Genomic DNA, 25,956 nt, shown 5'->3' on the forward strand with positions numbered 1-25,956 from the left:
TAATGGAAATAATTGTAATTGGTGAGACAATTACAGTTAAGAAATAGTAACGGTGCACTACAATGTAAACACGAGAGAATATAATAGTATGTAATTAAACCAATTCTGATGGGTTCCAAAAATGGTTAAAATGCCTCTAAGCACTATGGGACTTAACATCTGAGGGCATCAGTACCCTAGACTTAGAACTACTTAAACCTAACTAACCTAAGGATATCACACATATCAATGCCCGAGGCAGGATTCGAACCTACGACCGTAGTAGCAGTGCGGTTCCGAACTGAAGCGCCTAAAACCGCTTTTTTATAAAAACATTTATTAAAGCAACAATGTTACATATTCCAAATACGTACTGAGTACATATACTAACCATGTACACATATTATACATGAAATTATGTAAACAAAAACAGAATGAGAATTTTCACTCTGCAGCGGAGTGTGTGCTGATATGAAACTTCCTGGCAGATTAAAACTGTTTGCCGGACCGAGACTCGAACTCGGCACCTTTGCCTCTCGCGGGCAAGTGTTCTACCATCTGAGCTACCCAAGCACGACACACGCCCCGTCCTCACAGCTTTACTTCTGCCAGTATCTCGTCTCCTACCTTCCAAACTTCACAGAAGCACTCCTGCGAACCTTGCAGAACTAGCAGTCCTGGAAGAAAGTTTGATCATTGCAGTTATGCTGATGTTAAAGAAATACAACAGAAGATTGTGTTCAAGAATCCTTTTTTTAAGAGATTCAAACTTCAAACATGAAGAAATAAAATCTGTACTTTGAATTATATGTGCTCCAATCTTTACAGGAGCATAAATAGCTCTTTATGAAGGATATCAGCAAATTGGTGGGATAATTTCTAATATATTAATGTACACAAGGTTCAAAAATGGCTCTGAGCACTATGGGACTTAAAATCTGTGGTCATCAGTCCCCTAGAACTTAGAACAGCTTAAACCTAACTAACCTAAGGACATCACACACATCCATGCCCTCGGCAGGATTCGAACCTGCGACCGTAGCGGTCGCTCGGTTCCAGACTGTAGCGCCTAGAACTGCACGGCCACTCCGGCGACAAGTTAAGAGTAGAAACTGATCTTTAACCATCTCAGCGTAGTCAGAAATAGTCAGAAATAACAATAGTATTGGCTGGCCAGACCAATCCTATAGCTATTCAGCTTTGCCCATAGGGGCTATCGGCTACTGCGGCCGGCTAATTCTGATGGGATTCGTATTGAATAGAGAAGCGTTTAGATGAACTGATGGGCGCAGACCTGCTCTGAAAGCTTTTTAATACAGAGTTGAAAAGCTAAATTTTCGTGGTAGGCTTATGCGGCGGTTTTGATATTTTTTGACAGAAACAGCTGTAGATGCCATCAAAAATGGTTCAAATGGCTCTGAGCACTATGGGACTTAACTTCTGAGGTCATCACTCCCCTAGAACTTAGAACTACTTAAACCTAACTAACCTAAGGACATCACACACATCCATGCCCGAGGCAGGATTCGAACCTGTAGCGCCTAGAACCGCTCGTAGATGCCATCGACCGTCAATTCTGACGTCAATTACTTGCTGAATGTATTCCAATCTGTCTTCCTCTACAGTTTTTGCCCTTTACAGCTCCCTCTACTACCATGGAATTCCCTGATGTCTTAACAGACGTCTTATCATCATGCCTCTTCTCCTTGTCAGTGTTTTCTACATATTCCTTTCCTCTCCGATTCTGCGCAGAACTCATTATTCCTCACATCAGTCCGCCTAATTTTCAACATTCGTCTGTTCTTAGATTCCCTTCTGTTCCCATTTTCCACAGTCTATGTTTCACTGCCGTACAAGCTGTGCTCCAAACGTACATTTTCAGAAATTTCTTCCCCAGATTGAGACCTATATTGATATTAATAGATTTCTCTTGCTGTTATTAGGTGATACATACAGGGATCTGTCCGGGTCACTTTATTGTGTGACATCTCCCAAGGCCGATAACTCGTACACGGTGCACCTGGGTTCCAGTGGTCCACTAGGTCGGTTAAATAGTATCCACCCAAGCATAGGAAGCACCAAGAGGAAAGTGTTACCGCCTCAAAGGCTTCAAAACTCTTAGTAAAATCAGAGTACTGTTGTGTTGCCCACATACAGGACAAGCGGAAGTTTTGGAGAGGAGCGCCTGCGCCCTTAAGTTTTACAAGCGCAACCCACGGTGGCTGTGGCGACGAAAGATCGCTGCGGCGGTCGTAAGGCGTGAGTGCCGGAGATCGCCCGTGTAGCCTGCCTGTGATCCGGCTGCGATAGGCAATTGCCGGGCTCGCCCCTACAGCGTTATTGCTTGTGTCCCGGTCACCTCTACGACGCGCTATCTGATTTCTGTGGCGCGCAGGAAGCAATAAAGGCCCACGAGTTCGGTCCGGTTTCAGACCGCTCCGAGCAAACTCAAGGTCTTAGAGGTAGACCGAAAGGTAAATCTACCCAATGTGCGATGCTGTCAGCGCTAATAGTCTTGGACAAGCCGGCACCTCCTCCCAAATCTAGAAATTTTTAGGAGAGGCATCACAGAGACCTGCGACAAAAAGACGTTAGAGTTTCCGCAACCGCTTGCCATTATTTTCGAGTTCCACTGGAGAACAATCGTGCATCCTTGGCAAAAAGGGAATAGTTGACTAAAACTACTGAAAAGACGAAAATCTCCATTCATGTCTTTCATTGGTAGCGGCATCGCCCTTCTCTGTAGGATCACAGGTAGCTCCTTCATTATGTTTTCAGCTTCTCCTACTAGAACCTCCTCTACCTTTCTCTTATCCTCCAGAGGTCTGTAGCACCTTCTTCTCTTGTCTGTTGCAATGGTAACTATCCTTTTCTGTACCCCTATCTTTCTTTCATCTCTGTCTTATTGGTCGGCGTGTACCGGCTTATCCAGGTTTTTTTTCCCTCTTCAAGTCCTTCTTCAGTTCAACAACCCATTTAGTCTCCTCTATTAGTCGTTCTGTCTGTGCTCTTGCTGAGCACATTTCGCAACAATCGTGAGGTTTTCAGTCATATCTCTCCTAATGTAGTATTGCTGAAAAGGTACTATCCTTTACTAGACCTTGGCACCCATCTTTTGCATCGTTTTCGACACAGTGGTTTTTTCAGTAATTCTCTCTTAATTTTTCAGTTGTTCTGCGTCTCGTCTTGCCAGAGTATGCACAGAGGTGTCAATTACTTTATCAAAACTGATTTGCCACAGGGAGTTATCTGCGATCCTTATTTATACAAAACAGGCTTATAGACTGTCTAGTCTGTCTGTCGATCGCTGTTGTTTATTGTAAAATGACCGGTTTCGGGCAGTGTCATCCATCTTCAGATCATATGTCGTAATTAAACAGTAACCTATGTAAATGGAACTGTCAGTTTACTGTTATGTTCTAAGAATTACATGACAGTAAACTGATTGTTCCTTAGAAGAGGTTACTCTTTAACTACGAAAAAAATCTGAAGATGGGTGACTTGGCCCAGACCGGTCATTTTGAAATAAAGAAAAAGAGCGATCGACACACAGAAACTAAACATGTTTCCCATTATTTTCATTTATTTTAATTCTTAATAGCCTTAATGGCCACTGGTCAACCAAAACTGATTAGCTACTTTAATTTTAATGCGATGAAGACTATTTAAATTTGTAGCATCTCCTTGTAGTAAGGCCTATCTCCTCAGATGCTTATACAGGGTGTTCCAAAAAGGTGCGGCCAAACTGTCAGGAAACATTCCTCACACACAAATAAATAAAAGGCGATATGTGGACATGTGTCCGGAAACGCTTAATTTCCATGTTAGAGCTCATTTTAGTTTCGTCAGTATGTACTGTACTCCCTCGATTCACCACCAGTTGGCCCATTTGAAGGAAGGTGATGTTGACTTCGGTGCTTGTGTTGACATGCGACTCATTGCTCTACAGTACTAGCATCAAGCACATCAGTACGTAGCATCAACAGGTTAGTGTTCATCACGAACGTGGTTTTGCAGTCACTGCAATGTTTACAAATGCGGAGTTGGCAGATGCCCATTTGATGTATGGATTAGCACGGGGCAATAGCCGTGGTGTGGTACGTTTGTATCGAGACAGACTTCCAGAACGAAGGTGTCCCGTCAGGAAGACGTTCGAAGCAATTGATCGGCGTCTTAGGGAGCACGGAACATTCCAGCCTATGACTCGCGACTGGGAAGACCTAGAACGACGAGGACACCTGCAATGGACGAGGCAATTCTTCGTGCAGTTGACGATAACCCTAATGTCAGCGTCAGAGAAGTTGCTGCTGTACAAGGTAACGTTGACCACGTCACTGTATGGAGAGTGCTACTGGAGAACCAGTTGTTTCCGTACCATGTGCAGCGTGTGCAGGCACTATCAGCAACTGATTGGCCTCCACTTCTGCTAATGGTTCATCCAACAATGTGTCAATCCTCATTTCAGTGCAAATGTTCTCTTTACGGATGAGGTTTCATTCCAACGTGATCAAATTGTAAATTTTAACAATCAACATGTGTGGGCTGACGAGAATCCGCACACAATTGTGCAATCACGTCACCTACACAGATTTTCTGTGAACGTTTGGGCAGGCATTGTTGGTGATGTCTTGATTGGGCCCTATGTTATTCCACCTACGCTCAATGGAGCACGTTATCATGATTTCATACGGGATACTCTACCTGTGCTGCTAGAACATGTGCCTTTACAAGTACGACACAACATGTGGTTCATGCACGATGGAGCTCCTGCACATTTCAGTCGAAGTGTTCATACGCTTCTCAACAACAGATTCGGTGACCGATGGATTGGTAGAGGCGGACCAATTCCATGGCCTCCACGCTCTCCTGACCTCAACCCTCTTGACTTTCATTTATGGGGGCATTTGAAAGCTCTTGTTTACGCAACCCCGGTACCAAATGTAGAGACTCTTCGTGCTCGTATTGTGGAAGGCTGTCATACAATATGCCATTCTCCAGGGCTGCATCAGCGCATCAGGGATTCCATGCGACGGAGGGTGGATGCATGTATCCTCCCTCGCTAACGGAAGACATTTTGAACATTTCCTGTAACAAAGTGTTTGAAGTCACGCTGGTACGTTCTGTTGCTGTGTGTTTCCATTCCATAATTAATGTGATTTGAAGAGAAGTAATAAAATGAGCTCTAACATGGAATGTAAGCGTTTCCGGACACATGTCCACATAACATATTTTCATTCTTTGTGTGTGAGGAATGTTTCCTGAAAGTTTGGCCGTATCTTTTTGTAACACCCTGTATAACGAAATTTATTATAGATGTTGCTTAGTGACCACTTTTTTTGTTCATAGACAATATTATTGTACACAGAACTAGTGGTATTCTGACTTCAGATTTTTTCATTATCTATATTACTCCCTCACTGCTCCCATTTTTACATTATTTAAATTTGTCTATCTTCCGCAGCGTGCCTTCTGGTGTTACACAATCTCTTTTCAAATCCTTCAACGCCATGCATGCCTCGATTCTTTCCACATCCCTTTGTGCTTTGCAGCAATAGTTCTTTAACAGCTCTTCAAATTCCCCTTTCTTTCCTTTCTACCTTGAGCACTTTCGTATGTGGTATACATCTGGCACACAAAACAACAAGAATTTCGTCCTCCCCCTCAAATCACCCTCACCTCCATAATATCCATACCTGGCCATCTAAACCAACGAGAATTTCATATTATCTTACAATTTTATTTCAGCAGACATCTACTCCCACATTATGACGACTGCTCATATATTCCATGCGGCTTTTCGCAAATGATGCTGCAGTATACAGAGAAGTTACAGCATTAGAAAATTGCAGCGAAATGCAGGAAGATCTGTAGCGGATAGGCACTTGGTGCAGGGAGTGGCAACTGACCCTTAACATAGAGACAAATGTAATGTATTGCGAATACATAGCAAGAAGGATCCTTTATTGTGTGACTATATGATAGCGGAAGGCACTGGTAGCAGTTACTTCTGTAAAATATCTGGGAGTATGCGTGTGGAACTACTTGAAGTGGAATGATCATATAAAATTAATTGTTGGTAAGGCGGGTACCAGGTTGAGATTCATTGGGAGAGTCCTTAGAAAATGTAGTCCATCAACAAAGGAGGTGGCTTACAAAACACTTGTTCGACCTGTACTTGATTATTGCTCATCAGTGTGGGATCCGTACCAGGTCGGGTTGACGGAGGAGATAGAGAAGATCCAAAGAAGAGAGGCGCGTTTCGTCACAGGGTTATTTGGTAAGCGTGATAGCGTTACGGTGATGTTTAGCAAACTCCAGTGACAGACTCTGCAAGAAAGGCGCTCTGCATCGCGGTGTAGCTTGCTGTCCAGGTTTCTAAAGGCTGCGTTTCTGGATGAGGTGTCCAATATATTGCTTCCCCCTACTTATACCTCCCGTGGAGATCACGAATGTAAAATCAGAGAGATTCGAGCGCGGATGGAGGCTTTCCGGCGGTCGTTCTTCCCGCGAATCATACGCGACTGGAACACGAAAGGGAGGTAATGACAGTGGCACGTAAAGTGCCCTCCACCACACACCGTTGGGTGGCTTGCGGAGTATAAATGTAGATGTAGATTTTTCCCTCTTACATTTAACTTGCGTTTCCCTATCGTTTCTCAAATCAGAAGTTTTTAATCTGTACCATGTATAGAGTGACTCTTACTGACGTCTAAAAAACCTCGTAGTGAAGTCGACGACGCTGAGACAAGTGATACGTGGGACCACAAATACCGGGAAATACCACAAAAGTCGAAGAGAAAAGAACATGTGACATCACTAGATGGCGTAACTCCTCGGAGGTGCAGCGCAGATCCAAAATAGGAGAGTGTTTTCGAGTGCGTGCTTGAAGGGATAATTGAGCGATACGGATTAGTAAATGAGGTAATAAACTTTACCTCAATGTAAACACATAACTGACTGGCGCAGTACAAAAAAGTACAATCTGCCAGATGCAGGACTCGAACACTGAGCCCCAAGCGCAGGTAGGCCAGGAGCCACATCGACGAGAATACTTGGGTTGGGACGATCAGATGCGACGGACCGACAGGCTCAACCGCTGCACCGCTGCACTTGCGTCTAGGTACGTCATCTGGTGACGTCACACATTCAACGTTTGTCATCCACTTTCGAGGTATTTCCCGACATTTGCGGTTCCATGTTTCTTATATTAAATTACTTATCTTTGCGTCAGCAATGTCGCTTTGAGGCTTTTTAAACCTTAATAAAAGTCGCCCTGTATATTTTTCCAAGTAGTGGATTGGTTTTACTCCACTTACGCTTACTTTCGTTTCCCTGCTACTACACAGCCACCTCAGCAATCATCATTGCCACAGAAACCACGTTCCTACTTCTAGATTATTTAATTCTTACGTTGGTTTTTTGATTGAGCAAAACACTTCAAAATCCATGTATTACTGCAGCAGGATCTTTTGTAAGAAATTGTAAAGAAGATCAGCCGTTGTAAGACACCACAATAGAAAAACTCTTTGACACACTCTCGAAATGTATCCATATTTTGTACTAAAGTACATTATACATCATGCAAGGTCTTTCACTGATGTATACTTATCCATCATAGGTTTTAAATAGGGTAGGAGAACTAGGGCCCAGAAAGTTGGTGACTTGTGATAATAACCCGGAAATCGCTTGGAATGGAGCATAAAAGGTAACGGCATAATTAGTAAACATTGTATGACACATCTCAAAACGCAGCGTTACGGACACTTAAGCGTTTTTTGCCATGTACAGTCGTTCACTCGCTGATATTACTCAGATCCTTGTAAACTTGGATTTGAAGCAATTTTACACATATTAAGCAGTATGCAAAAGCCATAATAAACTGTTGCTACTGCTCGCTTTCAACTCAAACATTACGTTTCTTGGATTTATTGCGAACAGGTGTGTACTTGGAAGCTAGATAGCAATTAGTAATGTGCCTGTCATGTGAAGTGATATCCATATTGTTGCAGCACAACCACTTCTGGCTCCTATGTTAGGGGATGGTAACGTCCGACTGCAGAGTTGTGTGTGTGGGGCTGACAACGCTTATTTAGGGGAATATTCTCCATTACTTTATCCTTTCTGAACAGTACGTCGATGTCAGTGACTCTCGATCTAGTCAGGGCTTTTAGTCAGTCCGTGATAACCCCAGCGATACGCTAACAAAGTGGCTACTGGCGGCAGATAGTAACCTTACTGATGTAGGTCTCCTGGTCAGCTGACTGCCGCAAGGCCAAGCCAGGTGGCGGACTACAGCCGGTGCTCTGTGGCACTGGTGAGAAATGCGCAGGTCCCAGCTCGAGCCCAGGACCCCGTGAGATTAGCTGGAATTCAGGCAGTGGTTCATCATGGGCGGTCTCGCATCAGAGGATTCGTTTCCAAGCCCAGAACCATCAAGTCTAGCTGACGGTTCCTAGATGAGTGGCTTCGTTTAGTCGTTGGCGCTACTCAGTGAGGCTTCGTTGTACTTTCGACCAGTCACTCGGGTGGGGACTGCATCTGTGGAATACACATCCGCAAAGGAAAGATGTCAAAGGCGAGCTAGGATTATTCTTGCTCCTTCCAGCTTGGTGCATAATGACAGGAGGCAGGCTCCCGCCACGTAGTCGGCAGTGGAAACGCCATGTAGGGCTGTTCCATGCAGCAACCGAGTACACTACTGACGGCAAAGCGCGACATTGCAGGGTGCTGCAGCAACACTATAGCAGCGCCCAACCGTTGCAGATTTACATACTGTACGTCGATGGCTGGCCCACAAATCTCTCGGCTGGTTGCGAAAGCTGGCTTGAAGCTCATGTGTTGGAAAGGTATTACAGGCAAGAGCTCCATTTCATAATTCGTTCCAACAGGCTACGAGGTTGTTGCTCTGTTAGCATTTCCATGAAAGTTTACACAGCAGGCGGTTTTACTCTAGAAGTGTCATGGAGTACAGAAATAAATAACTGACAGAAATTCATATTACACTTGTTGAAGTGATGTTTAATATATCACACGATTTATACCCAATAAAATGCGTTATAAGCCAGGTCTGGAAAGAAGCAATTGCAAGTGGAGCCAAATATAAAGTCAGTTGTCGACCAGGCCACGTTCAGCAGACTGAACGGTAGTCTGCCAGTACATGCGTGACATAGGGTCTCAACATTGAAAATGTGATTAAAGTAGATCCGTTAACTTTGTCAGATTGTTGCAACCTATAATTGAAGGTTATATTGATAAGGAAACGCTAATGCCTCAGTACTTATATTTGTGTTTGCCCCATACTAAACTGCTGACTCGCAACGTATGGACGTGGCCTGAAAATTTGGCAATTACATAAATATACATTTGTTACGACAGGTTTGCCAGGAGTGTGAAAACCGTATCAAATATATAATTAAGTATGTATGGGTTAATTTTGATAACGTTACTAACACTTTTAGAAATGCGTAAGTGCATCATTGTACATGTCAGTACGGTTACCACGTTGCTGGTAACAACATACACACAGATGGGCGATAACGCTATGACCGGTGAGAAAAACGAGATTTATTGCCATCTGGTGGCGCTGCGGTCGCTGCCGATCTGTTCGTAGACATCTAGTGCCAACCATTTCCGAAAATCTACCAATCCATGCCACGCAAAATCATTGCCGTACGTCGTTCAGAAAGTGGTCAAATCGCTACCAAGCAGATGACCATTATGCTTTGGCTCATCAGTGAGTGTCATAGCAAGTCTATGCAAATACATCTCACAACTGTAAGAGGAATATAAAGAGTCTCTTAAGCTTTGCTGACCGAAACGGGTTTAAATACCACTGTCAGCTACTAACATGGCCCCTACCCCACGCGGATCCTGTACGATCTCATCCCATTCCTCCACCTCCTCCTCTTTCTTGAGAGGATACGGATCCTGTACACCTCCCGCAAACTCGATCCTCCTCACCCGCTCGTCTCCCCGATCCTCTCCCCCCCCCCCCCCCGCTGCCGCGCCTGTATTCCCACGTCCCGCCCGGTCTCCATCTCTCCACCCTCCTTACCCTCTCCCAAGGTGGCTTCCGCCAGCTCCTCCTCCCTGATGATGTCCTCCTCCCCTCCATCTACCCCTCCTATCAACTTTGACCCTGCCCCACCCCCCACTTCCGGTGTCCCTTCCTTTGGGCACCCTCCCTCCCTTCTCTTCCCTTCCCTTCTCTTTCCTTTTCCCCCGTCCCCTCCCCCCACCCCTCTTCCCCCGGGCTTCCCCTCCTCCTACCTCCCTCCCCCCTTTCTCCCCTGCCCATGGCATCTCTGCTCTCCCCTCTCGCTCTCCCACTCCCCTTCTTCCTCCTCCTCTCTTGGCAGGTCCCCGGACTCGCACACACATAGTGAACTTTCGCGCGCCGGAGATCGTCGTCAGTGTCTCGTGTGTGTGCTTCGTTTTGTGTTTCGTGTTCTTTCGCAGTTACAACTCTACTGTTCACATGTGCCGTCGCCGTTCTCCATGTTTTGTGCGCCGTGTCAACAAGTGTTAGTGTTTTTATCGTCCAGCGTGAACGGCTTCATGTTTATTGTTTTTTGTATCTCCATTTTTTGCCCGCCGTTTTTTGCATTGTCTGTATCACCTCTATGTCATGTTATTGTTCCACTTAAGGCTGAAGAGCAGTGTACTATGCTGCTGACAACCCGCCTGTATAGGTGATTAAAATTACAATAAAGGAAAAAAAATACTAACATGGCATACAGCTTCACCTCCTTATCCTCAATCCATCAAGCCTACCTCGACAGTGATTGCTACCACGTCTCCATTAGATGTGTATAACGATTGGAATTCACAATATCCAGTGATTTATTGCGCTATATGACAAGTTCGTTTATTTGGATAGAAGCGTAGGGGGCCTGAAGATGGCACAATGAAATGACGAAACTGGTTGCTTTCAAAATAAGTATACAGCTGTCAGTGAATTTTATTGACATTGACAATTACATACAAGCCCATGTCTCCTGCCCATAATGGAACAACGGAGATTGAATTACAGGATCTGTTGAATTGAATATGGATTCATAATATGGATTCCGAGTCAGTCGACGAAAGTCAACACTATCTGGAAGTACCAGAAATAATAACAACGAGAAACTTAACACTAGAATTAGGGATCACGAAGTTGACGGAGTTAAGGAATTCTGCTACATTGGAAGCAAAATAACCCATGATGGAGAGAGCAAGGAGGATAAAAAAAAGCATCCTAGTACTAGTAAAAAGGACATTCCTGGTCAAGAGAAGTCTACTAATAACAAATATAGGCCTTATTTTGAGAAACGGATTTCTGAGAATGCACGTTTGGAGTACAGTGAAACACGACCTGTTAGAAAACTGGAACAGAAGAAAATCGAAGCATTTTAGGTGTGATGCTGTACAAGAATGTTGAAATGTAGGGGTCTGATAAAGTAAGGAACGAGGAAGTTCTCCGGAGAATCGTTGACGAAATAAGTATATGGGAAACACTGAGAAGAAGAAGGAACAGAATGATAGGACATCTGTTAGGACATGAAGAAATAACTTCCATGCTAATAGAGAAAGCTGCGCAGGCTAAAAACTGTAGAAGAAAATAGAGGTCGGAATACATCCAGAAAATAACTGAGGACGTTTGTTGGAAGTGCTACTCTGCGATGAAGAGGTTGATACAAGAGAGGAATTCTTGAAGGGCCACATCAAAGCAGTCAAAGGACTGATGACTCAAAGGAAAAAAAAAATTTTCTCTCCTCCAGTCTTTCAGTGTTGGTTTTAATCTTCAAGTTGTATATCGGTATGTATCCCGTCTCAATGTTTGCCTTTCTTCTGATTGTGGTGACTGACGACTTTAAGGTGCGCCGACATCTCTTCAGTTAAACTGGTATTTGTGTTTATGGGTGACGCTGCTCCTTTACCAGTACTTGGATGCCCAGGTATAGTGCTTTGTGGTACTACACTGCTTACTGTACTGAATTTTGGCACCTTACTGTACCCTCCTTCACCGTGCCATACATATGTCCATATCTGGTAAGTTTTATTAAATTACACAACTTTTTTACGGCTCGGTCGTGAATGATTTTCATCCATCTGTGTAGCTGCATCTCTAGAATAATTTATTTTTAAATTGTGCCGCACATTACGTGCTCTCTCAGCAGCTCTCATTTTCCTGGCCGGAGATTTCTGCTACTTAAATGTTCGGTAATTTCTCTTCCCATCTCGAACTGCCTCATCATTCGCTATTATTAGGTTTTTAACTATAATCGGTGCGCAGGACAAGCCTATGTAGGAACATCTGATATGTTGGGCATCATTCCAATTTGCTTTATATGACCATCCACTCACGCTGCCGGTTTTTGCTGTTAGCTTTTAGAATTTGCTTATATGAAATTTCTACTTGCTTGCACCATTCGTGTCTCAAGCTTAGTCTACTATTTCTCTCTTTTAAATGACAATTTTTCATATTACTGTATTACCCTAATTATTACTGCTTCATGATTTGGTAAGACGTATTTGTCGCGCAGTCTTTGCTCTTTGCCTCCCGAGAAGACAATTAACTTTCCATTGTCTTTGTAAAGTAATGATTTACCGCCAAGACCTATAGATAAAATTTCTTTCTTCAACAACCAGTTTCTCTCCACGGACCGTCATCAGGTTAATAAAACATTTACAGCATCATACTAGCCTATATAAAAGCAATGGCGTGAAATAATAAAATCCATGCCTCTGTTCGTACCATTAATGATGACATTTGTTACATCCAGAAAGAGTGCGCTGTGTGGCACATTTTATGACCGATGATCTACCTTGTATTACTATGTGAGAAAAGGGACGACTTGTACGTCCAGTTCCCAACCATTTCCTTGAAGTTTATCAGATATTATTTATGCTTCAGCGCATGTGACTCCCCCCCTCCTCCCCACACACACACACACACACACACACACACCAGTGCCCGATGACTATGATTCGATTTCCTGTCAGTGCGTGTATGGCAAACGTAGCGTAGCGTTCCATTCAGGCGCGGTTCCAGCTGAGGTATTGTTCACTCTACACTGTCTTTTTCCCCCCTCCGCCTCCTTATGGTTCTTTTTATAATGTTATCTCCCGTCCCATTTCTTCATACGTTCCATTTCCATTGCTGCGTTTTAATCTATGACTATCGCTTTTTGCGAACTCCACCAAAAATTTTACAGACAGAGCTGGGATTGAACTGTTAAAGTGGCTTGACCACTTATTGTAAGTATTCAGTCCTCTGAACAATTTTTATCAATTAGATGTAGCCTTTACGATCTCTTTCATCGATTCATTCTGATTTACACCTGCTGATGTAATTTAAAATTACGAAACCGGTTGTGCCTCTAATAAAGAATTCACAACATCTGCAGCGGTTTTTATTCACCATACACAAGTTTGGCTGTGGATGCCCTCCAATAAATCTTATGAATTAATGGATGTTGTTATGTGACGCAATTGATTTTATATCGCATAGTATGATATATAAAGGCTTTTATAAACATGATGATGGTCTGTGGACCCAAACTGCTTGTTCAATAAACAAATTTTATCAGCAGCTCAGGGCGGTAAATCATGACGGTCTTGAGACGTTTACAAACTGTGGGGCTCCACCTTTTGAAAATTCCTCGCTGTTCTCGGCTGCCCATCTGGTGTTCTGAGTGCTCTCGTCCACCACTAAGCTGTGTCTTTGACCTGCTAGCTGTACCGCTAGACGCTGGTGGCACGCGCCCTAACCAACGTGCAAGACCCAAAGAACAGGTTTCCTGTACCTAGCATCTTTAATTTATTTTTAAGAGCTGCACGAGAGGATATCGTTGTAAACAAACTCACAGCATTCGGATGACGGAAGTTATTCATGTGCCTCGTTTCAGTATGTTTTCACATGTATCCAGAATAAACCCACAATTGCGCTTGGTCGACTAACATGTCTCTGCGTTAGATGGTCACATAGTTGCCGGACTACGCCTAGTTACGGATTGTCGGAACATTGGCCGCTGAGCGCACACGGCTCCCCCTAGTGTGTAGAGTGCAGTTTCAAACGCGCTGAGTTTCTGCTACAGCGCGGGACGCCTGTCGACTCGCAGCTCATAGACTGTCGTGCCACGGGTGTCCTGAATCAGTGAAGAGCGACCACGAGTGCTTTTCCCTGTCCGTTGTTCAGCACCAAATAATTCAGCTGGGTTCGCCAGTGATATTTGCAAACACGGTTCCCGGCCTATTCGTCCCCTAATTCTCAGATTCCACCTGCACTCAGAGATCGTTCGAGGCCTTTATATTTGCAACTTCATTCCTCCAGTTATTCATGTTGCACGCCTCGAATACTTATGACCAGTATAATTTACTATTTTAGTGTGTATAACCAAGAAACCTCGTTCGGAGAGTAAGTCTGCATTTCCTCTCATCAAATATTTGTGACATTCAGCATCTTACATTTCATTATCTCTAATGGACACAGAAGGAGACAGCGAAATCGCACAAGAACACGACTGAAGCAATATAGCAACGTATTTTCCAACTTTTTATACGCTGCTGTCGTATGTTTAGGAAAAAAATGGTTCAGATGGCTCTGAGCACTATGGGACTTAATCTGAGGTCATCAGTCCCCTAGACTTAGAACTACTTAAACCTAACTAACCAAGGACATCACACGCGTCCACTCCCGGGGCAGGATTCGAACCTGCGACTGTAGCAGCAACGCGGTTCCGGACTGAAGCGCCTACAACCGCTCGGTCACAGCGGCTGGCCTGTGTAGGAAATACCGGAAGTGATTGCTGAAGCACTAAACTGTGTCCATTTACTAGCTGCTTCAGATTCTGATGGTAAATATTTAATATTGTTTTTCTGCAACAAATGCACCCCACACACAAAGTTGGTCACCCCCAGAAATCACGCTGTAACTAAATTGTGCAACACAAGTAAATGATTACTTTTTCGGAACGCCGTAATTGTCTCCCGTTGCAACGCTTAAAGATGCCTGCGATCTTCCTCTGTAATACTGCAAAAGTGTAGAGACCTGTAACGTCACCAATGGGCTCGACGTACCTTCGCCGACCCATGTGAACTAAGGGCCAGGGCTCAGAAGTTCACGTGACGTGTAAGGTTAATTAATTACGACCCATTGGCACAAAATTTCTCAACAATTCTGCCCAACGCCAGTGTGCATGGGTGACATGATGGCTTGGCCGTCACACCCCTCCTTACGCAAATTTCACCCCTTCTTTTGAACCCTATGCGGAGGAGGTCAGAACGGCGACACCAAGCGTGGAAATCTGTCGGTTTTTAACGAGTCGTAGAAGGAAAATTCAGATACACCACCGCCCACAATCGACATGAAAAGGCTTCAGGTGCTCCCGCAAAGGGTCCTAATGGAAGCCGGCCGTTGTGACCGAGCGGTTCTAGGCGCTTCTGTCAGCAACCGTGCTGCTGCTACGTTAGCAGGTTCGAATCCTTCCATGGGCATCAATGTGTGTGTGATGTCCTTAGTTGGGATTAAGTGGTTCTAAGTCGAGGGGACTGATGACCTCAGATATTAAGTCCCATAGTGCTCAGAGCCATTTGAGTCCTAATTAAACCCACCTTTCCTTGGAGCTTTCGGGGTTACACATTTCGCTGTGGGATACGACAGTTTGCAGGGTGAATATCAACAGGATGACGTTGTTGACAACTATTGATACTGCTGATACCTCAACACGTGTTAGCTCTCCTCTAAGGACGCTGAGGGGCGGCTTTCCTAACGAACGTGATCGCACCCGTTTTGAGTGCAGCACAACAACAAATTTTACTCTCGTGTACAAGTTGGCGCCACTAGTGACCATTCAAAACCATTCTGTGAAATTTGTACGTAATCAAAATGTTCAAATGTGTGTGAAATCTTATTGGACTTTACTGCTAAGGTCATCAGTCCCTAAGCTTACACACTACTTAACCTAAATATCCTAAGGACAAACGCACACACCCATGCCCGAGGGAGGAATCGAACCTCCGCCGGGATCAGCTGCACAGTCCGTGAGTGCAGCGCCTCAGACAGCTCGGCTAATCCCGCGCGGCTGTACGTAATCCTAAGGGCGGGAGCCACTGAGGGTTCTTCCGAACTGGAATATTCTTAGATGGACCTTTTGCTGTTTTATTCACGCATGTGTTAGTGTCGCATCCGCCCGCCCCCCCCCCCCCTCCTCCCTCATCGTGCCACAGGAAAATGCGAAGCAGTTGGGCTGAAAACTAATAACACCCTTTGTCGATATCAACGAAATTCGCCAACAGACAAGTAACTGAGTTGTTATTTTATTTTGACTAACGGTTTCGGCATTCCACGAAGCCATCTTCAGGCCCCATTTGCAATATTAAACGATATTGTCATACAGTGCCATTTATTCCTGGATATTGTGAATTCAAACCATTCCACAAGTGCCTCATTCGAAGACTTGGTAGTAAATCTTCGAATGAAGCACTTGTGAAACGGTCTGAATTCACGACATCCAAGAATACGTGTATGGCACTGTATGACAGTATCGTTTATTTTGAGGGATCCATATGGGGCATGAAGATGGCATAGTGGAATGCCGAAACTGGTAGTCAAAATAAAACAACATCTCAATTACACGGATTTTGACGAATTTAATTGATATTGACAATTACTTAACCAGTTGATGTACCCTGTCCATGATGGATCAGCAGAGAGAAGCACCTTTTGTTGTTTCCGATCGTGTTCGGCTGGAGCGTCCGTGGGGTGCTAGCAGTTTCAAAGATTGACAAGAACGTTGTCCTGTCGCTCATTTCACGACGAACCGTAGCTTTCGACTGCAAAATGTGTTGGAATCAACGCCTCAGGGGAAGGGGTGGTTTCTTTGACACCTTTTATGCCACCCTCTGAGGCCTCTTCGAGTCGATTCTGAGAGATGTGTTTTCCTTGGTGACACATAAGAAAAACGCGTGATTTCAACGCTTAGCGCCACCGTTCTAACCACCTTCGCACATGCGTCAAAAAAAGGGATAAATGTGGGTAAGAGGAGTTGCTGCGACCTCGCCATCGAGTGAAACTTCAACATTGGAGCTGGGCAGAACTGCAGTGAAATTTTGTGCCGATGTGCCAATATAAATCCACCTTATTAATCCACCTTACACGGCACATGACCTTTTCTTCTCACGTGTATGCACCTTGCTGTTTGAAACTTCGTTCAGCCCGAGGGTGACGTCACAGAACGCCACATATTTGCACCGCTGCAGAGGAAGGCTAGACCTGTGTTTGGGCCAAATTTCAAACCTACGTCACACTGGAGGACAATTACGGGGTTTCAAAAAGCGATCCTGTAATTGTGTAGCGCAGTGTGTTTAAGACGGCCTCTAGTCTTGATAATAGCCTCAGTACTTGGAGGAAGAGAGTCAACAAGTTTTTTACACGTATGCCATGTCCAGATGAAGCCACTCATGGATTACCAAAAATCGCATAGCTACCAGTTGTAAGGCTGTGGGTTGCTACGTTTCACATGCTGTTCCAAGTAGTCCCAGACATTTTGTAACGGACTAATATCGGATGATTTAGTGTCCCAATCGAGGTCACGTAGGGCCTACGTGTTAGTCAAGCTAGGAACGTGTACGTGCAGCCCTGTGAAAACGGATGTCATCATCTTGCAAGACACGAGAGTCCACGGCATACTAATTACGAAGATGAAAGGGCAATACCTGGTGGCCGAGATTGTGCGGCAGATCCCGGCGGAGGTTCGAGTCCTCCTTCGGGCATGGGTGTGTGTGTTTATCCTTAGGATAATTTAGGTTAAGTAGTGTGTAAGCTTAGCATAAGATTTCACACACATCTGAACATTTTTGAACACCTGGTGGCCGGTAATCTTGAAATAAACACTGTGGTCCATGTCACGACAACGTGAATGTGTGGGACAAGTCATTGTGCGAAAACAACTATAGTCTGAGCTATATCCCCCATACACTGAGGCTTAAATGTCTCATAGGACCTTCGCTACACTCTACGACTTGCATAATTTGAAAAGAGGCAAAATCGCAACTCGTAAGACCACAATATTCGACTGCAATCAGCTAACCTCCAGTTTCTATGATGTTCTGCCAGTTGAAGCTGTGCAACAGTATGTGCTGCTGAGAGCGATAAATTGTACGAGACACTCGACTCCAAATAACCAGAGCATGCAACTCTCTCAGAAACGTATGGGGATGGACCTCCATTCACTGACAGCAGCTATTCCTGTCAGGTTTAAAATCTGCTCTCATTTGAAAGATGTAACATTCGTCTGTGGTCTCTGGATTGTCCTTAGGCTGTGTTATATGGCTGCGACTTGTACATCAGTCCCTGGAGAGGCACCGGAGTCCACATTGACACATCCAGAAACCCAGCGTTTCTCATATTTTATTTTGTATTTTATTGCACTGCTTTTTTTTTACTTTAAATGTCTGATATAATTCAGTTTTTCTTGAGACTTTTGAGTCTCAACTTTATCTACGATAATGACAGAAGCTGAAGAAACGAAAATTTGTGCCACGGCTGGGACTTGAGCCCGTATTGCTTACTAGAAGTATTGAATGATTCCTCTAAAATTTAAATAAGTATGTGCTACAATTAAGAATGGATCATATACAACATACGCAAGAACCAAGAGGGAACTACAGCAATGGAAGGACGGAAGAGTTCTCGGATTAGAAACGGAATACTGTTCAGTATGTGTGTCAAAGGTGAAACACACGAAATTAAAAAAAAAAAAAAGGCTTCAGAAATGTGACCAGAATTCGGTGCGGAAGTATACGAGGGGACTTAAAAAAGTAAGTTACACTTTATTGCGTAAGGCGAAATAACTTTTACAGAATGCTCCATTACACTTCAAAGTGACACAGAAACATGATACTATTTTTCATCATTCCAAAACTTTTAGCAAGGATCGGAACATCATACGAATCGTGCAATTCGTCGACGACATAAATTCGCTCCTTGCGCACGTCCTCATCGTTGGAAAATCTGCGGTTACTGCGAATTACTTCCTCGATCCCCTGGAGAATGCCATCCGTGGTCCTTGTCGATGACTATCCTTCCCGGTCAACAACACCCAGTTTCATGCATCCTTGGTCACACTGTTTGAGCTATTTATCTGCAGCTGGTCGCGACATTGTATCGGTCCATATAATGCAAGAATTTGCACGTTTTCATCATAAGAATCGTACTATCTAGCGTACCCCTCACCTTCGGAGTACCTTTCCGGTTGCCTTGTAATTTCTCTTCCACACTGTGATCCTCCTGTCATCCGTACCGCAGAAGACCTGTCTGCAGGAAACCGAAACTCACTCTCATCTGAGAAATGACCACTCTTATTGCGCAACTGTCTTATCACGGGACGACACGAGTCAAGTATCCTCGAACCAAGACAATATTTACTAGGAAAGCTATGAAACATTAAAGGACCAGCTGCTGAATATGGCTTCAGAGTACTGCAGAGAAAGGTTAAAGTATTAAGGAAACAGCAGAAATGAAATTTGCAACAAATTCGACATCATTATTGTGTCCTACGTAGGGAATGGAGCGCATGTCTGGTGGCTTGGAATCAAAGAACGCTTGGCAGATGAAAATGTAGTATGAGAGCATGTCAGTAAAGGCAAAGAAATCATTTCTCGCCGAAAGAAGCATATCAGTACTAAACACAGGCCTAAATTTGAGAAAGAAATTTCGGATAATGTACGTCTAGTGCACTGAAGTCTTGGGAATTGAACAGAGACCGTGGAAAAGCCGGAAAAGAAAAGCGAAAAGCATATGCTGTGAGATATGCTGAACTTCAAGTGCGTTGATAAAATAAAAAGAAAAGATGACGTTCGTCGCCATAGAACGGCGAGAAAAGGAAAGTGCGGAAAAATCGAATAGGAGCAGTCACAGAATGATGGCAGATGTGTTGAGACCTCGAGAAATAACTTCCATGGCAGGCCGTAAAAATGGAAAGTGAAGTGTATAGCACTTGCAATTATTGAACTTACAAAATTATTACATCGGCCATGGCTATAGGTTATCTTTCAAATGATTCCTTAAGAAGAGTGCACTGAAGTCGTCGCATCAGTGGTCTAACTGGTTTTCATCTTCTCTTTTCCTAGTGTGTCCCATATTGGTGCAGGATCTGCTTCTTAAACTGATTCGCACCATTCGAAGCAACATCAGTCTCTCAAGAACTGGGTCCAGGAATGTGGCTCAGGGAAGTGCGACAGCGGGGTTGTGGAAACATCCAAATTACTTACGGAAATGCAGCTGAGTGACAAATGCAGATATTTTGACGCGTGACAATCCTGCGCTACGCAAGTGTAAGCAAAGACTTCCGCCTCTAGTTACAACGTTACATGGTAATTTAATCTCAACTGGTCCTTAATAACACCATCACAATAGCTGCAAGCACATGCCAGAACCTCCGTGTTGTTACTTTCCATAGAATGACAGGTGCCAAGGCAATATTCTGCAATAGCTGGTTCGCTATTGGGATACCGTTTTTAAGGAAGGAGTTGAAATTAAATTAGCAAGTAACCTTTTAAATAGAGATGGAGCTTTTTGTGAAAAGACAGAGGGATCGAGTTAGAGCTACCTCAGTCGTTGTTTAGTAATTTTCACTACCGATAATTTCGGTCGTCTTTGATTTTTTGGAGGCGCTACTGATTACACGTGTATGTGTGTGTGTGTGTGTGTGTGTTTGTGTGTGTGTCTACCTTTCTAGTTTGATCAGCAAACCGAGGTTAGAAATTCACTTGCACAGTGCTTACGTGCTGTAGTTTTGCCTTGAAAGTGATGGAGTGGTTACCTGTCAAAGTGCTGGCAGTTGTTGACGACGTCGCAAGGTGCATTCTCGTAAGATATTTCAACATTGTATACGCAGGAAGAAACTCAGGTCTAACTTCGTAGGAATATATTTGTAACCGTTTGTTGAGTGAGAAAACTCATTTGACTTCTCTTAGATACGTGACTGCGTTCCACATGGAGGAGGGAAAGAGGGGAGGGGGACGGGTATAAACAACAAATACAAGCACCATTGCAAGGAACAATATAAGTTATCTGTCTTGAGGGAGGCAAGTCTGTTGTTGACACAACTGTTTTTCTTAATTTATTTATTTATTCATCGGTAAAATTGCACTAAATTTCAGAAGATGTGACTCTTTGTTTTTCTAAGTGCTTTTCATGAGTAAACTGTTGCTTCTCGTGCATGATCTGAAGATGGCAGTAACCGGTAATTTCTGTAGAAAGTGGGCGTGAGTGGACCAGTGAAAAAAAATACTATATTAAATAAATATTATTTTTTGGGCGATCAAGATATTTGGAAAACTCAAGGTGTTTGAGTGCTGCAATGCCACACTGCTTCCTTTGCTAATACATTCTTTCTCGTGCTACAGTATCTGGCTGTCTTGCTACGTTGCTTATTAGGTGCAGAACGTTGGCCGACTGCACGGCTTGTGCTGGAAAAACGCGCAAACTGTTGGAAAATAAGGTTCGCAGATTGATTTCCAGATCAATGCCTTAAACCCGATACAAAGGCAATCTTCAGCACAGTTCTTATGCTATCAGACGTTTGTCGTGTCAAAATGGCGAAAAGATCTTCGTGCGAAAGAAAAGTAAGAACGAACAATATCTCGAATAAGTTCCAGGCAACGATCCCCAAAGTATTCAGTGATGTTTCAAGAATGTGCCGCAATCAACAGCTGTAAATGCGTCCGTTCATTCAAAGGAAACAGCAGAATGACATTCCACCTATGTGTCGTTAGTTTACTGACGACGCAGCTCCGTTGTCTTGGCCGGCTCGTCACTTGGTTTAATCAGACCGTTTAGAGGAAAGTGACCCAAATTCTGAGCCTTGCGAGAGAAGAGGTCCAGTAAAATCAGTCAGAGCATAAACACTAACAAATAATTCATTAAATGCCTAGTTCATTAATCCCCCACCACAACTTTAGGTTGTATCCTAAACGAATAAGTTTTATTCGAGAGTAAGTATCATCGATTCTCCATGATTTTATGAAGGGTTCGTACACTTCGTCAAATCCTCTGCGTTATCTCCCTTATTATTTCTTATAATAATATTAGTTTTCCACACTTTCTCGATCGTTTAGTACTGACAGGCGAGACTCGTTACGACTAATGAACATGGATATCTAAGCAAATAAGGTATTATCGAAACCAGGAAACTTCAAACTGAATCGAACTTTATATTATAAGTTTCTTCCGGGCAAATGCATTTTGCTTCCATTTTCTCGTCCCGTGCAGCAAACGAGTGTGTGGCAGGCAGATGACTTACCAAACGATTAAACTGAAACCACGTTTTGCTAAAGAGTAATAGGCACCGTGGTTGTTATGTATACAGTCCGATGACTGGTTTGATGTACCTCTCAAAGCGAGTCCATCCTGTGCATACCTACTCATCTCTCCATAGCTACTGCAACCAACATCCATTTGAATCTCCTTATTGTATTCAAGACTTAGTCACCCACAACTCCTACCTCCTACAATGCCCTCTATTACCAAATAGTTCTTTCATGTTTCCGGATATATCATTTTATCTGATCCCTTCTTCTACTCAAGTTGTGTCATAATTTTTTTTTTTCACAAGTGATTGAGACGCTCCTCATTATTTATTTAATCCACTCATCCAATTTTTAACATTCTTCTGTAGCTCCACTTTTCAAAAGCTTCTATTCTTGTATGAACTGATATTCCACTTTGTAGTTCTGTAGAAGGCTATACTACATGTAAATATATTGATAAAAGACTTCTTAACGCTTCTTCAATGTTAACACATTCCATTTTCAGAAAAGCTTTCCTCGCTACTGCCAGTCTTCATCAAATATCCTCCCTACCTCATCCAGTTGTTTTGCTGCCCAGACAGCAAAATCTATCGATCCTTCAGTTTGTCATCTACTAATCCAATTCTGTCAGCATCGCCACTTTCTTTGTGTTTCCAGTTCACTCGTCTACATTCCATTACCCTTGTTTTAATTCGCTGGTCATCGGGACTCAGTTCTAAGGAGGACTCGTCACTGATGACAATTAAGCTGCAGCCAATGATATTCCAGGCCGAAGCCGTGTCTGTAGACGTCCCGAACAGCAGTGGGATACCAACCTGACTTTCGCCCGACAACAAGCAGTGACGGTCTGGAGTGCCGTTCCTTTTCATAGCAAAGTCCCTTTGATTGTCATTAGCGGCACCATTACATCACAGCGGCAAGTTGACGATATTCTACGCCCCGTCTTATTGCCCTTCATGGCAAGTTATGCTGGCCTTAGTTTTGAGCAAGATAATGTCTACCCGCACAAGCGAGAGTTTCTACAGCTTGCCTTCGTACTTGTGAAATCCCTTGACAGGAAGATCGGCAGAACTCTCCCCAACTGAAAACATCTGGTATATTATGGGCAAGTCCCTCCTACCAGCTCGGGATCTAACGCGCCATTGGAAAGAATATGGCACGATATCCCTCAAGAGGCTCTGGTTCAAATGGCTCGGAGCACTATGGAACTTCACTGCTGTGGTCATCAGTCTCAAAATTCTCTCCAACAACTCTTAAAGCAATGTCAAGCCGGATAACGTCTTGCATAAGGAGCAGATGTGTACCAACGCACTATTGACATTCAATTTGTGAAGCTCTTTCTCTAGAATAAATCGACGAAATTTTCTGAAACTGTAACCATGTGTTTGTATATGCACACCACATTTACCAATTTCCGTCCCACTCGGATAATTCTTTCATGGTGCACCGTTTTTTCCTACTTCTTTGGAATTAGATTGTATTTTATCCTTCTACCTTCAGAATTTCAAAAATTCAACTCAAGCGTATGTCACTATTACTTTTTGATAATTATATTAAGCGTTCTTGCGTTTCGTAAATTCTCTCCGTGCAACGATCTTTTCGCTTGTTGTTACACAACTTATTATTCCACTTTTCGTCATTCACGAGTTATTCTGTATTGATAGACAAGGCTCGTTACAACTAATACACCATTGATATTTGATCAGATGTCCTGTTATCTAAACCGGACCCCTTGAGATTGAGGTGGACTGCTGTACTGCAGATTTCCTCGGTGCAGATGTATTTCGCTTTCTCTTTTTCGCGTCGCAAATAGACGAGTGGTGTGTCGCAGGCAGGTGCGCCGGTCAATAGAATGATGTTGTTAAATCCGCTCGTCCGGCCGCCGGAAGCCTCATCCAATTCCGGACTAACAAGCGTCGGCCAATAAGGGCGCGCCGCCGGGGAGGCGGGGGCGGCGATCGCATCGGAAGATGGACAATCAGGCTCGGCCCGCCCCCTGCGCGATGCATCATTCATAGCCGCCGCTTCTGATTCAGTACGGCGGGGGGCCGGCGCTCTGTTCCACGGCCTTCACTCCCGTGCTGCGCTCTCTTCGAGTGAGAGTTCACGTGTTGTTCCGAATCTGCCAGTAACTCACCTCGCACGTTTATCCTGTTTATCAGAAGAAATACCATTTAGAAATGTTACAGTTCGATTAAAACTCTTCCATATTCCGAACAATTATTTAGTCTGTATTTATCTTTGCCTATTAACTTGCTGAATAACTGGCGTTGCACAGGTATGTACTTATATAAACCTCTATTATTCCCTCTCCTCTTTCCACTCTCTCCGTCCGTTTACTACTTCACCCTCCCTAAGTCCATCTCCTACATCATCCTCTAATTATCCACTTTCCACCCCACCTACTGTCTCTCCATTTCCTCCTGGCCCTCTTTTTGTCCTTTTCCTCCCCACACTTTCTCTCCATTTACTTCTCCCCCTCTGTCCATCTGCTCCTTCCCCCTCTGCCTCCTCCACCGCTCTTCTCTTTCCACGATTTCACGCTCACCCCAAGACGAGGCTGGTGTTTCATGCCACCACAGTATTTCTTTCCACATCGTAAGTAATATATGAACCAAATTTGACTGAAATCACTCCAGGGGTTTAAAATCAGCTTTCCACCCATGACTTTTTCCGGGTTTGCACATGAGAAATACGTTTCACACGTATTTGTGCACATATTTCACTTTTATCTCTAGCGAATTTCGGCCTGTAGTTTCATTTTCACGCAGCTCCATATTTATGACATCTTATCTCCTGAACTACGTACTGTACAACCTACAAAAAGTCTGCGTGGATACTCTGAAAATCACACTGAAGAGCCTGACAGAGGGCAGTGATGCAGTGTTGCAGGTACATCCAGTGTATGGCCAGTCTCTATAAAGTGGTCTTATCCATCGGCTTCCACCCCGACCTGTGGAAAACCTCCCAGATCCTGATGTTCCTCAAACCCGACAAATCGCCATCCGCTGTTACCTTCTACCGTCCCATCAGCCTTACCTTGGTCTTCAGCAAGGTCCTGGAATCCATCCTTACCCGACGCATCCACCAGCATCTCCACCAGCACCGCCTCCTTCCCTTTACCCAATGTGGCTTTCGGCCGTCCTTCTCTGCCAATGACCTTCACCTCAATTACCACCTCTCTGAGCAACTCAACTCCCGTCGCTCCCTCGACCTTGAACGTGCCTACGACCGTGTATGGCATTCCAGTCTCCTCTTCAAGCTCCAAACCTTCGCCCTTCCTATTAACTACGTCCATCTGATCGCCTCCTTTCTTTCCCACCGTCATTCCTATGTCACCAGGCATAACATGGATTCCTACACCTTCTAACCCTCCTCCGGTATGCCCTAAGGCTCCGTCCTCTCCCCTCTTCTCTACCTTCTTTACACAGCGGACATGCCACCGCCTTCACCCCTCTTACACCTTCTCCAGTACGCCGATGACACCGCCTTTCTTGCCCTTGCCCCCACCCTGCAACGCTCCCGTCACCTTCTCCAATCCCTTGTTGACCAGTTCACCACTTGGTGTAACCAGTGGCTGCTCAAGGTCAATCCTTTCAAGACCCAGGCGAACATTGTAGGCAGAACCACCCCTTCCTTCCGTCTCCTTCATTTCTGTCTCACTATCTACGGCCGACCTGT

Source organism: Schistocerca piceifrons, chromosome 5 (genome assembly GCF_021461385.2).
Source record: "Schistocerca piceifrons isolate TAMUIC-IGC-003096 chromosome 5, iqSchPice1.1, whole genome shotgun sequence".
Lineage (NCBI taxonomy): Eukaryota > Metazoa > Arthropoda > Insecta > Orthoptera > Acrididae > Schistocerca > Schistocerca piceifrons.